Genomic DNA, 17470 nt, shown 5'->3' with positions numbered 1-17470 from the left:
GTATGGTCTCAAGCTGTGCCCATTTATTGATAAATATCTCAATGTGATCCTTCTTTATAGCTGAATAATACTCCATTGTATAGAAATACCACAACTTTTTTATCCATTCCTCAGTTGATGGGCACTTGGGTTGTTTCCAAGATCTGGCGATTACAAATTGTGCTGCTATAAACATAGGTGCACATATATCACTGTGGTATGATGCTTTCAGTTCTTCTGGGAATATGCCTAGAAGTGGAATAGCTGGAATAAATGGGATTTCCAGTCCCAACTTTTTGAGAAATCTCCAGACAGATCTCCACAAAGGCTGTACCAGTCTACACTCCCACCAGCAGTGCAGGAGAGTTCCTTTTTCCCCACAGCCTCTCCAGCATTTGTTGTCGGTTTTCTTGATCCTGGCCATTCTTTCAGGAGTGAGATGGTATCTCAGTGTGGTTTTAATTTGCATTTCTCTAATGACCAATGATGATGAGCATTTTTTCATGTATTTATTTGCCATTTGCATTTCTTCATCTGAGAATTGCATATTCATCTCAGATGCCCATTTTTGGATTGGATCTTTGAATTTCGGAGGTCTGAGTTTCTTTAATTCTTTATATGTTTTAGACAAGAGGCCCTTGTCTGAGAGAGAGTTCACTAAAATCTTTTCCCAGTTTGTGGGTTTTCTTTTCACTATGCTGGAGATTTCTTTTGACATGCAGAAACTTTTTAATAAGAAGTGGTCCCAGTTATTGATTCTGGGAAGTATTTCCCGTGCAGTTTGAGTCCTGTTCATGAATTCTTTACCTACTCCTATGTCTCCAAGGTTTCTACCCAATTTGTCTTCCAATAGATTTAGTGTTTCTGTTTTAATATTCAGATCTTTGACCCATTTACATTTTAATTTAGTACATGGTGATAGACATGGGTCTAGCTTTAGTTTTCGGCAAATGGAGAGCCAGTTTTTCCAGCACCATTTATTAAAGAGACTGTCGTTCTTCCAGTGAACCTGCTTGGCTCCTTTATCAAAAATAAGGTGGTTGAGTGTGTTCGTAGTTGTGGTTGTATCTTCTAATCTATTCCACTGATCTTCAGCTCTGTTTTGATTCCAATACCATGTTGATTTTACTACTGTTGCTTTGTAGTATAACTTCAAGTCAGGGATTGTGATGCCTCCTGCTTTGTCTTTGCTGCTTAGAATTGCCTTTGCGATTCTAGGTCTCTTCTGGTTCCAGATGAAATTTAGGAGTGATTTCTCTAGATCTATAAGGTATGTTGATGGTATTTCTATTGGGATTGCATTGAATCTGTATAACAGTTTTGGGAGAATGGCCATTTTCACAATGTTTGTTCTTCCTATCCATGAGCAAGGGATGTCTTTCCATTTTCTGAGATCATCTTCAATTTCCTTTTTCAGTGTATTATAATTTTCACTGTATAAGTCTTTCACTTCTTTCGTAAGAGTAATTCCTAAATATTTCATTTTTTTGCTTGCTAATGTGAATAGTCCAGTTTCTCTTATTTCCCTCTCTGTAATTTTGTTGTTCCTGTATAGGAATGCTATTGATTTCTGAGTATTGATTTTGTATCCAGCCACATTACTGAATTTATTTATTGTATCTAAGTGTATTTCAATGGAGTTTAGGGGGTCTTCTATGTAGAGTATCATGTCATCTGCAAACAATGATAATTTAACTTCTTCTTTTCCTATCTTTACCCCTTTTATTTCTCTTTCTTGCCTAATTGCTCTGGCTAGTACTTCCAGTACTATATTAAATAGGAGTGGTGATAAAGGACATCCTTGTTTTGTACCCGATTTTAAAGTAAAGGCTTTCAATTTTTGGCCATTTAGTATGATGCTGGCTGTTGGTTTGTCATAAATGGCCTTTATTATATTGAGGTAAAGACCATTTATTCCAATTTTCTGTAAAGTTCTTATCATGAATAAGTGTTGGACCTTATCGAAGGCTTTTTCTGCATCTATAGAGATGATCATGTGATTCTTATTTTTGGCTTTATTGATATGGTGGATTACATTTATTGATTTGCGTATGTTGAACCATCCTTGCATTCCTGGGATGAATCCCACCTGGTCATGGTGTATAATCTTCTTGATGATTTGCTGGATCCTATTTGCCAATATTTTATTGAGGATTTTTGCATCTGTGTTCATTAGGGAGATCGGTCTATAGTTCTCTTTTATAGTTGGGTCTTTCTCAAGTTTTGGTACTAGAGTAATATTTGCTTCCAGGAATGACTTAGGAAGGATTGCTTCCCTTTCAATTTCATTGAATAGTTTGAGGAGTGTCGGCATTAGCTCTTCTTTATATTTCTTGTAGAATTCTGCAGTGAATCCATCTGGGCCTGGGCTCTTCTTGGTGGGCAAGGACCCAATTACATTCTCAATTTCATTAGCAGAGATTGGGTTATTCAACAGTTTTATATCCTCTTGATCTAGCTTTGGTACTTCATATGCTTCTAAGAATCTGTCTATTTCTTCTGTGTTATCAAACTTTTGAGAGTAGAGGTTTTCGAAATAGGTGTTGATGATCCTCTGTATTTCTATTGGGTCTGTAGTGATTTCTCCTTTTTCATTTCTTATTGCATGAATTTGAGCTTTTTCTTTCCTTTTTTTAATAAGGTTGGCTAGGGGCTTATCGATTTTATTTATTCTTTCAAAGAACCAACTCTTTGATTCGTTGATTCTTTGGATTGTTTTCTTAGTCTCTATTGCATTGATTTCTGCTCTGATTCTTATAATTTCCTCTCTTCTTTTGGCTTTGGGCTTGACTTGCTCTTCTTTTTCTAGCTGTTTGAGGTGTAGCATCAAGTTATTTACTTGTATTCGTTCTGTTTTCCTGATGTGGGAACTCAGTGCAATAAATTTTCCTCTCAGAACGGCTTTCATTGCATCCCACAGATTCCGGTAAGTTGTATCTGCATTTTCATTTTCTTTTAGGTATTGTTTAATTTCTTCTTTAATTTCTTCTGTGACCCACTGATTACTCAAGAGTGTGTTATTTAGTTTCCATGTGTTTGCGGAATTTTTGCTGTATCCTTTGTCATTAATTTCTAATTTCAGAGCGCTATGATCCGATAATATGCAAGGGATGATTTCAACTCTTTTGCATTTGCTTAAATATGTTCTGTGAGCTAATATATGGTCTATTTTAGAAAATGATCCATGTACTGCTGAGAAGAATGTGTATTCTGATGTTGTTGGGTGGAACATTCTGTATATGTCTATCAAACCCATTTGTTCACAGGTGTGATTCAGTTCTGTTATTTCTTTGCTCATTTTCTGTCTGGTTGATCTGTCCCTTGGTGTCAGTGGTGTATTAAGGTCTCCTGTTACAATTGTGTTACTGATAATTTGAGTTTTCATTTCTGTTAATAATTGTTTTATATAACTGGGTGCTCTGGAGTTGGGTGCGTATATATTTAAGATAGTTATCTCTTCCTCTTGGAGTTTTCCTCTTACGAGTATGTAGTGACCTTCTTTGTCCTTTATGGTCATTGTTGGTTTAAAGTTCACGTTGTCTGCAAACAGAATGGCTACTCCTGCCTTTTTTTGGATTCCTGCTGCATGAAGAATTGTTTTCCATCCTTTGACTTTCAGTCTGTGAGTATCTTTCTGGGTTAGATGGGTTTCCTGTAAACAGCATATGGTTGGATTTTGTTTCTTGATCCATTCTGCTAATCTGTTTCTTTTAATTGGTGCATTGAGACCATTTACATTAATGGTTATTACTGTTAAATGCTGGTTAATTGTAGGAATGTTATCTCTCTGCTGTTGCATCTTTATCTTTCGGTTCTGTTTAATTATTTGCTTTGCTTAGTGGTTTTTTCCTTTGTGTATCTAAACTGTCTTTCAATATTTTTTGCAGGGTTGGTTTGGTGTTCATGAAGTTCTTCAGCTGTTCTTTGTCATGGAAGTATCGTATTGCACCATCTATTTTGAATGATAGTTTTGCAGGATGTATCAGTCTTGGTTGGAAATCATTTTGCTTTAGGATCTGGAATACTTCACTCCATGCTCTTCTTGACTTTATCGTTTGTGCTGAGAAGTCTGCTGTGATTCTGATAGGTTTTCCTTTATAAGTGATTTGTCTTTTCTCTCTGACAGCTTTTAATAATCTATTCTTGTGTTGGATTTCTGGGATGGTGACTATTATATGTCTGGGTGTAGTTTTATTTTGGTTATGACTGTTTGGAGTTCTATATGCTTCACTGATCCTGATGTCAGTTTCTGATCTCATGCTTGGGAAATTTTCAGCTATTACTTTTCTAAATATCCTCCTGACATCCTTTATGTTGTCTCCCTCTCTTTCATTAATCCCTATCATTCTTAAGTTATTCTTCTTTGCATCGTCTTGCAGTTGTTGAATTGTTGTTTCCTGGTTCCTTGTTATTTTCAAAAGATCTTTCCTTTCCTGTTCACTAGCTGCAATCCTGTCTTCAAGGTCTGAAATTCTATCTTCACTTTCATTAAGGCGGTTTTTACAACTTTCAGTGGAGTTTTTTATTTCCTGTATATCTCTGTGCATCTGCATTATGTATTCTGTTTGTTTCTTATATTGCTCATCTAGGGATTCTATCTTTTTGTTTAGTTCCTCCAATTTTTTATCTGTGTTTTCTTTAGATATATTTAGAATCTCTTTCATTTCTTTTATCATTTCTTCTTTTATCTGGGAGATTATTTCGAGTTTGAATTTCTTTAAAGCTTCCTGGAGTTGCTTGTCAATTTCAGTGGCTATTGTGTCCGATATATGAGGTGGATGGGATATATTTTCTTCTATATACATCGCTCCTAGGGTTTCTTGAGATGGGCTGGAGGTTTGAGGTTGTAATTTGGTCTTTCGTTTTGTCATTTTCCTATATTTCTGTGTTTCAAGTGTTACTTGAAAGCTTCCTCAGGATCTGTTGAAAATCCCCTTCTATGTTTGGAGCTACTGGGACTCTGGCGCCGCGCTACTCCAAGCCATTAGGCCTACAGAACCAGTGGCCCTCCTCTGCCTGCTCAGAACTCTGCAGTTCCAGACAAGCTGGGCCTCAGGGACACTGTGCGCCCACCTGCCCCTTGGAAGCTCCACAGTTCTTCAATCGCAGCCGGGTTAGGGTACTCACCACAGGCCGCAGTGCTTCAGGAACCTGTGGACCCTCCCTGGTTGCAGAGATATCCACAGTCCTCCAGACACGCAGAGAGGCCAGTGAGGGCACCCCAGATCTGCCCAGCTCCTCCTCTGCAGACCTGTGGCCAGGCGCGGCAGCTAAACAGGCTGGGCTAGGCTGGTAGTGTGGGCCAGCCCACCTATCGGGAGCTCAGCGGGTCTCCAAATGAAGCCGGGAATGGGGAGGCTGATGTGGAAGCCTTAAACCCACCTCTCTCCTTCACTGCACCTGGAAGCCTGAGGGAACTCCAGCAGTCTGGGCGCAGAAATCCAGAGTCCCAAAACTTACTTTTTTCATGAGATTAGTTCCTAAGTATTTCTATTTTTTGGATGCTAGTGCAAAGGGTGTGGCTTTTATTGTTTCTCTCTCAGTGACTTTGTTGTTAGTGTATAGGAATACTATTGATTTATGAGTATTCATTTTGTATCCAGCTACATTGCTGGATTTATTTATTATATCTAGGAGTCTTGCAATGGAGTTTTGGGGGTCTTCGGTGTAGAATACCATGTCTTCAAATCATGATAATTTAACTTCCTCTTTCTATCTTTACCTCTTTTATTTCTCTCTTGTCTAATTGCTCTGGCTAGTATTTCCAGTACGATGTTGAATAAGAGAGGTGATAGGGTACATCCTTGTCTTGTGCCTGATATTAAGGTAAAGGCCTTCAGATATTGGCCATTGAATATGATGCTGGGTGTTGGGTTATTGTAGATGGCCTTTATCATATTGAGCTAAAGATAATATATTCCAATTTTCTGTAAGGTTCTTATCATGAATGAGTGTTGGACCTTCTGAAATTTTTCTGTAGCTATAGAAATGATCATGTTTGATATGGTGGATTACATTTATTGATTTACATATGTTGAACCATCACTGCATGCCTGAGATGAATCCCACTTGGTCATGGTGTATAACCTTGATGATTTGCTGCATCTTTTTTTGCCAATATTTTATTGAGGATTTTTGCATCTGTGTTCATTAGGGAGATTGGCCTGTAGTTCTCTTTTTGAGTTGGGTCTATCTCAGGTTTTGGTACTAGAGTAATATTTGCTTCCAGGAATGTCTTAGGAAGAATTGCTTCCCTTTCAATTTCATTGAACAGTTTGAGGAGTGTCGGCATTAAGAGTTCTTTGTATTTCTTGTGTAATTCCACAGTGAGTCTGTCTGGGCCTGCACTCTTCTTTGTAGGTAAGGCCTTACTTACATTTTTAATTTCATGAGTACAAATTGGGTTATTCAGCAGTTTTACATCTTCTTGACCCAGCTTTGGTAGTTCATATGTTTCTAGGAATCTGTCCGTTTTTTCTCTGTTATCAAACCACTGAGAGTAAAGATTATGAAATAGGTGTTGGTGAGCTTTTGTATTGCCACAGGAGTCCATAGTGATTTCACCTTTCTCATTCCTTAAGGCATGAATTTGAGCTTTATTTTCCTCTTTTTATAATAAGGTTGGCTAAGGGCTTATCAATTTTATTTATTCTTTCAAAGAACCAACTCTTGTGTTCATTAATTATTTGAATTGTTTTCTTTGTCTCTACTGTATTAATTTCATCTCTGACTTTTATAATTTCCTCCTTTGTTTCGATTTTAGGCTTGAATTGCTGTTCTATTTCTAGATGTTTGAGGTGCAACATCAGGTTGTTTATTTGTGTTCATTCTGTTTTTCTGATGCGGGATATCACAATAAGTTTTCCTCTGAGGACCGCTTTGGTTGCATCCCACAGATTCTTGTAAGTTTTATTTTTATTTTTGTTTGCTTGTTGATATTGTTTAGTTACATCTTTAATTTCCCCTGTGACCCATTGATTGCTGAAGTGTATATTATGCAATTTCCATGTGTTAGTGGGGTTTTGCAGATTTTTTTATCATTAGTGTCTAGTTTAATGGTGCTATGATTTGATAACGTGCATGGGATAATTTCAACTCTTTTGCATTTACTTAAATATGTTCTGTGGGCCAATGTTATATTTTAGAGAATGTCCTATGTAGTGCTGAGAAGAATGTATATTCTGATGTTGGTGGATGGAACACTCTGTATACATCTATCATGTTCACATATGTGATTCAGTTCTATTATTTCTTTGCTGATTTTCTGTCTGGTTGATCTGTCCCTTGATGTCACTGGTGTGTTAAATTCTTCTGTTATATTTGTGTTATTGCTTATTTGATTTTTCATTTCTGTAATTACTTGCTTTGTATATCTGGATGCTCTGGAATCTGGTGCATATATAATTAAGATTTTTATCTCTTCCTATTGAAGTTTTCCCCTAACTAATATCTTGGTTTGAAGTTCACATTGTCTGCAAATAGAATATCTATCACCACATTTTTTGGATTCCAGTTGCATGAAGTATTGTTTTCCACTCTTTGCCTTTCAGTATGAGTTTCCTTTGGGGTTAGATGCATTTCTGGTAGACAGTATATGGTTAGATGTTGTTTCTTGATCCATTCTACCAGTCTGTTTCTTTTAATTGGTGAATTGAGACCATCTACATTAAATGTTATAATTGTTATATATTGGTTTGTTACTGATATGTTATCTTTCTTCTGTTGCGTCTTTACCTTTGCATTCTGTTTGTCTGCCTTGCTTAGTGGTTTTTCCTATGTGTATCTAGACTGTCTTTCATTATTCTTTGCAGGGTTGATTTGGTGATCATGAAGTTCTTCAGCTATTCTTTGCCATAGAAGTATCTTATGTTTCCATCAATTTTGAAGGACAGTTTTTCAGGGTACATAAGTTTAGGTTGGAAATCATTATTCTTTAGGATCTGAAGTACTTCACTCCATGCTCTTCTTAACTTCATTGTTTGTATTGAGAAGTCTGCTGTGATGCTAATAGGTTTTCTTTTATAGGTGATCTGTCTTTTGCCTCTAACAGCTTTTAATATTGTATTCTTATGTTGGATTTCTGGGATGGTGATTACTATATGTCAGGGTGTAGTTATATTTTGGTTATGGCTATTTGGAATTCTATATGCTTCACTAATCTGAGTGTCAGTTTCCATTTTCATGTTTAGGAAATTTTCAGCTATTAGTTCTGTAAATAGTCTTTTGATATCATTTGTGTTTTCTCTTCTTTTTCATTTATCTCTATCAGTATTATGTTGTTTTTCTTTGTGTCATCGTGCAGCTGTTGAATTGTTATTTTCTGATTCCTTTTTATTTTTAAAAGATCTTTCCTCTTCTGTTCATTGGTTGCAATCTTGTCTTCAAGGTCTGAGATTATATCTTCACTTCTGTTGAAGCAGTTTTGACAACTTTCAACGGAATTTTTGATTTCCAGTATATTTCTTTCCATCTGCTGTATGTATTCTGTTTGCTTTCTATATTGTTCATCTAGGGATTCTACCTTTTTTTGTTCCTCTGATTTTTTAACTGTGTCTTCTTTAGATGTGTTCAACTTTTCTTTCACTACTTTTATCATTTATTCTTTTACCTGGGAGATCATTTCTAGTTTGAATTCCTTTAATGCTTCCCATATTTCCTTCTTTATTTCAGTTGCTATTATTTCAGATATTTCAGGTGTATGGCATATATGTTCTTCTATATATATAGCTCCTAGGCTTTCTTGGGATGGGCTGGCCATTTGAGATTGCATTTTGATCCTTTGTCTTGTTATTTTCTTGAATTTCAGTGTTTCACATGATGTTCCAAAGCTTCCCCTGGGCATTTTGCAAATCACCTGCTATGCCCTTGGCTCTTGGGACTGAATGGAGGTTGCTGAATGTCATCCAGTCAGGCCCGCATGACCTCCAGTGCCACCTCCTGTGTTCCATGAAGCTGGGTGGGCTGCTATCCACTGTGGGTGATGGTGCAAAGCTCTTCCTGGGCTTGCACCGATGTGCTGGATCTCACCTTGCGCAGCCTCAGTTCCCTGGATTGGAAGAAGGTCATTGGGTATGGCCCACCTAGGCCCTCAAAAGGTGCAGAGCTCAATCTAGTGTGGCTAGAAGCTGGGTGGGTCCTTAGCCACTGGTTATGATGATCTTAACCCCTTCTGTGCTGGCACCAGTGTGCTGGAACTCACCTTGGTGATGTTTTACTAATTCATTTTTTTTCCTTTTTAGAGCTCATATTTTGTGTTCAATGTATTTCATTGTGCTTTCCTGTTTTTACATACTATGCCTCATTATCTTGTTTATTTATTTTTGGGTGCAGAGAATTGAACTCTCATATTTATGCAACTTAAAACTGTGCTAAAACCAAAGACACCTTGTTATATTTGTTGAGACTTATGATTTTAAAAGGAAAATAATTACTTCTCTCAGTCCTTATGTCTGGCTTGGTAAAGGGAGGATATTCCCCAATCACTGTATGCAGAGATTCTGTCAAGCTCTTTGATGGTACACTTCTCTAGCCTTCTCTAGCCTGTAGTGTATTGAATCTCCTACTCAAAGAAGTTTGTATGTTTATACTTGAAATCTCCTACTGGTGCCTGTCTTTCTCACTCTAGCCACTCTGATGTTGTGGAGCAGTGTTTTTGTGGAATACCCTCTCCTCTCTCTCTGTGATGATGCTCTGGTGGTGAACTAGTCTCTGATAATCTTACCTGGTTTCTAAATTTCCCACAAGGAAAATTAGCTTTAAAAATGGGGATCATTTTCTACCTCTAATACCTGGCCAACTGTATACTGTTACAAAACCTTTGTAAGATGATGACATGCTCCTGTTACACGAGATGAAGTACACAAAGAAATCATTAAGCTTAAAATATTTCATTCTGTTCTGTTTTCAAGACTTATAAGTGAATGTAAAGCCAAAAGCAATTCTATGACATGGGTTTTAACTTTTTTCTTACCTCTGTAGATCAGAATATTTAAAAGTTAAACTCATCCTGTGAAATGGATCAATTACAGTGTTACTTCTAATGAAAAAAAAATAAAAGCAAATAGAAAATATTGAAGAAAATCACATGTACTAAAGGTCAGGATTGTTCTGTTAAACTTCTGTTTCATTGTTTACTGTACATTTGAAGTGAATACCAATGAAAAATTAAGTTCTCTAATCTGTATTTAGAACACTGTTGGTTTAGATCTTAACATTTTAACTTCTGTGAAGAAGCCTTAACACTATCATTCACTGAAAATGACCATCTCAGAAATATTTGTGAATCGTACTCTAAGAAAACTGTCTTAGCCCAAATGTCTTCTGTTAATTTTCTGCTTTAAACCATGAACAAAACTACTAAGCTAATATATGGTTATATATGTATAATTGAACTTCTTCTCCTGGCATAATATTTTCCTTTAGTTTTTGATTCGTTTGATCATTGGAAACTCCCTTATGTGGAGAATATAATATTTACTTTGTAAAATGTGTTGCACTGCCTAGGAAATTGATTGTGTTCATTATTTTCTATTTTATGGTTTGTTAATCCTTAAAGTTATGATCACCCAATATTTTGCCATAGAAGTTTAAATGTTAACTTATTTTAACAGCCAGTGATATAGCTCAGTGGCTCAATGCTTATCTAGCAATTGCGAGATCCTGAGTTTGATTTCTAGTTCCTAAAAATTAAACAGACAAACAAACAAACAAAAAGATGCCATGCCTCTAATATTACCTGAGACCATTGTAGATGACAACTTTGCATTGATTTTGCAATTAAAAGATATTTTGTTGAACTATATCTGCTCCAATTTAAGTGTAAACTAGTGCATCTTTCACATCCATCTTTCTTCATAATATATGATTCTTTCCTATAAATATCATCTCCATTCTCCTAAAATGGACCATTATCTAACTTATTTATTTTCAGAAGTAAACATGCACATTTCTAGGATCTGGCTTCTGTCAGAAAGCCACAGAAAAAGTTATAATATTCATTTGTGAATGTATCTTCTTTCACTATCTTACTACTAAAATTGTCTTATCTTTACCATACTGTGATTTGATAACTATCAAAATATATCCTAATTGTAACTTCAGAATTTTGCCTGATTGGGCCATTTTTCAATTTTTTCTAAGGTTAAGACACGCTCAAAAAATTTAGAAACTTTTCTTAAAAGGCCTAGTGAGAAACTGGGCAAGCAAAAAGAATAGATACTTGAAATAAGAACTACAAGTGAACGATAAATGCATGAAAAAATGCTCAACGGCACTGGCAATTACACAAATACAAATAAAAATAACTCTGAGATTCCATCTCATTCAGAAAATAATGAGCATTGGGCAATCCACTTGGGACCTTTTCTGTCTTCTCTTCAGATGTAAGCTTTCTTTCTCTCAATAAATATATTCTGCTCTAAAAAAATAATGAGCATCATCAAGAAATAAGATTTTTACAAGTTTAGGCAAAGTTTCATGGCAAAATAAACTCTTAATAACCTTTCTAAATTGTTCATAGGAATGTAAACTAGCACAACCACTGTGGAAATCACTATGGAGATACCTCAAAAACTGAAACTAGGAATTCTTATGACACAAGTATTCCTCTTATATGTGTCTTCCTGCAAATGTTATTGACATCATCTTTCAATAATCCTTACATATACATGTTTATAGCAGCAGAATTAATAAAGCTAAATCTTGGAAACAGTCTCTATATTCCTTAAAAATGAATAGATTAAAAAAAAAGTGATGTTTACTCACAACTGAATACTGCTCAGTAAAGAAACATAAACTTCTGTACTTTTTAGTAAAATAGATGCACCTTGAGATTATAATATGTGTAGTTAATCAGATACACAAATTATTGTAAATTGTACTGCACTCATATGAATATATATACTTATGCATATATATATGCATACATAAATCCATGTGCTATGATGTTTTTAAATCTTTTGGGAAGACATGTAGAAGAGGGTTGAGTGGAATTTCTACTTTTAGGTTTTTGAGGAAACTTCATACTGATTTCTATAGTGGCTGTACCACTTTGTGCTCCTGCAACAGTGAAGAAGTGTCTTTTTTTGTGCCACAGCCTTTCCAGCAATTACTATTGGTTTATTTCTTGATAACAACCATTTTTACTGGAGTGAGGCAGACCATGTAAATAAGTTGATCGGTAGCTCTTTCACATACCAGCAGGTATGTGGTCTTGATGTTGCTCCTTGTTAACTACACAGTTAGGTCTGAAAATGTTTTGCTTTCAGCCTTCACAGAAAAACACTGAGACCTTGCACTTTGTCCTCCATTGTGCATATATCCACATTTTACTGTGTTTAAAGAAAGATACATAAAATGCTGGGTTGATGTTGCCTCTACAGCAGAAAGGTCAGGTCCCACTTGTTCCCACTTTTCCTTTAATTAATACATTTAGTTTTTTTTTTTTTAATCTCTCATCACTCCATCTGAAGACTCTACTCGCCACATGGATCACAGCACCACAAAAAATGGATATCTTTTTACTTTCTGGTATCTTTTTCAGTTCTCTTTTTTAGAGTACTATAGTTTTTGTTACAGAGTTCTTTCACTTCCGTGATTAGGGTAATTCTTGAATATTTCATTTTTTTGATTCTCTCATGAAAAGTATAATTTCCCTAATTTCTTTCTTGATGAGTTTCTTGTTGGTGTCCAGAAACTATTGATTTTTGAGCACAGACTTTTTAATCTTGTATTTTTACCTTGTATTTGGTTATTACTTACAGGAGTCTTTTTGGTGGAAGTTTTGTAGATCCTACATAAACAATTCTGTCATCTGCAAAATAGTGATAATTTGACTTCTTTGCCTTATATTTCTTCAGGATTCTAAAATTTATTGAAATACAGGTTATCAAAGAAATTAACAATAGTGTTTTAGAATGCATCAGTGTCCATTATGATTTCATTGTTTTTCATTTCTAATTGTATTGATGTATGTCTTTGTTTCCTTATTTGGTAAGATTGATAAAGTGTTCATTTATTGCACTTATTCTGTCAAAGAGCTGCAATTTAATTTGTTGATTCTTTGTATTGTTTCTTACAGTCTTAATTTTATTTATTTTTTATTTAAAGAGAGAAAAAAAAAGAAGAAAGGACATAAAAACAATGCAGTAAAAGGGTACAAATAATACTGTATTTCTAGAAAAAATATATACAGTATGAAATCATCAGTTAACAGGCTACACATTATCTTCCCAGAAACAGTTGTCCATATCACTAAATTAAAGCATATAAAGTAAACATTCATACAGTGGAATTGGAGACAGTTCCATTCAATGATCCAACAAAAGCTCAGTTATATGGTTTTCTGTCCTACACTCTCGGACATACCTGCAGTTATATCCCTTAGTTCACCTTACTTTCCCCTCTTTTTTACAGTAACAATTAGACTTTTAGGGCTTTATTACTCTCATGGTTCTTATTACTTTTTTGAAGAGAACAAAAACAAATGTGACTAAGCAAAACAGAGTCAGTTAGAACAGAAGGGTGGGCATAGCACGTGATGCAAAAATAGAATAGCAGGTGATCAAAAGTGGTTACCATTGTGCCTCTTGCTATTTTCAAATTGAGTTGTCTGTATCATCAGGTATAATAGAATTGATCAAAACAATATGGAACAAAACAAACAAAATCTACACTGAGGACCTTACAGGACTTCCAAAAAAAAAAAAAAGGATAATAGTCAATCCATATTGGGCATCATAGCATATTTTATTGCCTTCAAAGTGACTGCCTATACCCTCAAACTTGATACTATCAAACAGAATATATAATAATCAGACAGAACAAGATGAGGAGAGCAATACTGGGGTTCAAGTCAGGTAATAGGACAACAAAAAAAGTTACTATAATATGTCCCGTTATTCTTTAATTTAGTTTCCCCTTAATTAAAAAAATGAGAGAAAATAGGTTAATTTAAAAATAGGGGGAAGATTGAGATAGGAGAGGATATTGTAATAGAACAATGCAGGGCAGAACCGAGCAATTCAAGCATCATTGTGTTTCACCACCAGATAATCTAACATAATAGTAATCACCATAGTGCCTTTTGCCTTAAATTATTTGAGTGTAACTTCACGTGCTATAATATCAAGCGTGTCTAGACAGTGTGAAGCCTTTCAAGAGAATGCAAGAATTACAGGGCATTTAGAACCTGCTAATAGAAAACAAACAATGGTTTCTATATTATCTCTTTGCCTATAAAGAGTTTTGTTTATACTATAGCATATAGTGAAATATAATAAGATACATGTTAAAACCAGTGGAAACAGATGTACTACAGCTCGATGGGACTTTAAAACAAGACCATATTAAATCAGCACTAGCTTTTATGTTGTGTTGCTTTCTTAAAAATAGCTATTCATGCTATCATAGATACTAAAATCGAACAACCCAGGTTAAAACCATTGCAGTTAATGAGTGAAAACATTATATGGCTTCAAACCAATATGATTGGGAATCATGATTACCACATACTTCTATGTATTCTTATCATTTCTTACACTAGGGAAACTATTAGGTATTTATACATTTGAGTTTGATTTATTTCAATTATGAGTATGGTCTCAAGCTGCATCCATTTCTTTATAAATGTCTCAATGTGGTCATTCTTTGTAGCTGAGTAGTACTCCATTGCATAAAAATACCACAACTTTTTTATCCATTCTTCAGTCGATGGACACTTAGGTTGTTTCCAAGATCTGGCTATTACAAATTGTGCTGCTATAAACATGGGTGCACATATATATCACTGTGGTATGATGCTTTCAGTTCTTCTGGGAATATGCCTAGAAGTGGTATAGCTGGGTCATATGGGGCTTCCAGTCCTAGCTTTCTGAGAAATCTCCAGACTGACCTCCACAATGGTTGTACTAGTCTACACTCCCACCAACAGTGCAGGAGAGTTCATTTTTCCCCACAGCCTCTCCAGCATTTGTTGTTGTTGGTTTTCTTGATCTTGGCCATTCTTTCAGGAGTGAGATGAAATCTCAGTGTGGTTTTGATTTGCATTTGCCTAATGACCAATGATGATGAACATTTTTTCATATTTATTTGCCATTTGTATTTCTTCATCTGAGAATTGTTTATTCATCTCAGATGCCCATTTTTGGATTGGGGCTTTGAATTTTGGGGGTCTGATTTTTTTTTTAATTCCTTGTATGTTTTAGATAGAAGTCCTTTGTCTGAGGGGAAGTTCATTAAGATTTTTTCCCAGTTTGTGGGTTTTCTTCTTACCATGGTGGAGACTTCTTTTGACGTGCAGAAACTTTTAAATAAGAGGTGATCCCAGCTATTGATTCTGGGAAGTATTTCCTATCTGGTTTGAGTCCTGTTAATGAATTCCTACCTACTCCTATATCTTCAAAATTTTTACCCAATTTGTCTTCCAATAGATTTAGTGTTTCTGTTTTAATATTTAGATCTTTGATCCATTTAGATTTTATTTTAATACATGGTGGTAGGCATGGGTCTAGTTTTAGTTTTTGACATATCTCCATATGTCGAACCAGTTTTTCCAGCACCATTTATTAAAGAGACTGTCGTTCTCCCAGTGAACATGTTTGACCCCTTTATCGAAGACAAGGTGGTTGAGTGTGTTTGCAGTTGTGGTTGTATCTTCTAATCTATTCCACAGATCTTCAGCTCTGTTTTGGTTCCAGTACCATGTTGATTTTACTACGGTTGCTTTGTAGTATAATTTCAAGTCAGGGATTGTGATACCTCCTGCCTTGCCTTTGCTGCTTAGAACTGTCCTTGCTATTCTAGGTCTCTTCTCACTCCAGCTGAATTTTAGTAGTGATTTCTCAAGTTCTATGAGGTATGTTGATGGTATTTTTATTGGGATTGCATTGAATCTGTATAACAGTTTTGGGAGAATGGCCATTTTCACAATATTTATTCTTCCTATCCATGAGCAAGGGATGCTTTTTCATTTTCTGAGATCATCTTCAATTTCATTTTTCAGTATAATATAATTTTCCCTGTACAGGTCGTTCACTTCTTTCGTGAGAGTAATTCCTAGATCTTTCAATTTTTGGGTTGCTAGTGTGAAGGGTGTGGTTTCTCTTATTTCTGTTTCTGTGACTTTTTTTGTTAGTGTATAGGAATGTTATGGATTTTTGAGTTTTGATTTTATAGCCAGCTACATCACTAAATTTATTTATTATATCTAGCAGTCTTTCAATGGAATTTTGGGGATCTTCTATATAGAGTATCATGTCACCTGCAAATAATGATAGCTTAACTTCTTTTGTTCCTATCTTTACGCCTTTTATTTTTCTCTCTTGTGTAATTGCTCTGGCTAGTATTTCCAGTACTATATTAAATAGGAGCGGTGATAAGGGACATCCTTGTCTTGTGCCTGATTTTAAAGTAAAGGCCTCCAATTTTTGGCCATTTAGAATGATATTGGCTGTTGGTTTGTCATAGATGGCCTTTATTATATTCAGTTAAAGACCATCTATTCCAATTTTCTGCAGGGTTCTTATCATGACTGAATGTTGGACCTTATCAAGAGCTTTTTCTGTATCTATAGAAATGATCATGTGGTTCTTGCTTTTGGCTCTATTGATATGGTGTATTACATTTATTGATTTACATATACTGAACCATCCCTGCATGCCTGGGGTGAATCCCACTTGGTCATAGTGTATGATCTTTTTGATGATTTGCTGCATCCTATTGGCCAATATTTTATTGAGGATTTTTGCATCTGTTTTCATTAGGGAGATTGGTCTGTAGTTGTCTTTTTTAGTTGGGTCTTTCTCAGGTTTTGGTACTAGAGTAATATTTGCTTCCAGGAATGACTTAGGAAGGATTGCTTCCCTTTCAATTTCATTGAAGAGTTTGAGGATTGCCAGCATTAGGTCTTCTTTGTATTTCTTGTAGAATTCTGCAGTGAATCCCTCTGGGCCTGGACTCTTCTTTGTAGGTAAGGATTTAATTATGTTTTTGATTTCATTAATAGAAATTGGGTTATTCAGTAGTTTTACATCTTTATGACCTAGCTTTGGTACTTCGTATGCTTCTAGGAATCTGTCCATTTCCTCTGTGTTATCAAACCTTTGAGAGTATAGCTTTTCGAAATAGGTGTTGATGATTTTCTGTATTTCCATAGGGTCTGTAGTGATTTCTCCTCTTTCAGTCCTTATTGCATGAAATTGAGGTTTTTCTTCCTTTTTTAAAATAAGGTTGACTATGAACAGTTTGACATTGTCTTGATATGTTTGATGCTACAGTATACAAAGTTATACCCAAAAATTTTAAGGTAAGAGACACTATGGTAACCACTATTATGATGAGATTATCTTGTGGTGAAACACTATTTTGCTTAAATGGCTATGTTTTGACCTGCACTGTTTTGTTGTTATGCCTTGTTTTTCATCTCAATCTCCTTTTTATTATCTACTTTTGCATTTTTATCCTTTTAATTAAGGGAAAATAAATAAAAAATAGC

This window comes from Cavia porcellus, unplaced genomic scaffold, assembly GCF_034190915.1.
Source record: "Cavia porcellus strain 051 isolate PalLab524CR breed Dunkin Hartley unplaced genomic scaffold, mCavPor4.1 scaffold_3, whole genome shotgun sequence".
NCBI lineage: Eukaryota > Metazoa > Chordata > Mammalia > Rodentia > Caviidae > Cavia > Cavia porcellus.
The sequence above is the reverse complement of the archived record's forward strand: the minus strand, read 5'-3'. Positions refer to the sequence as shown.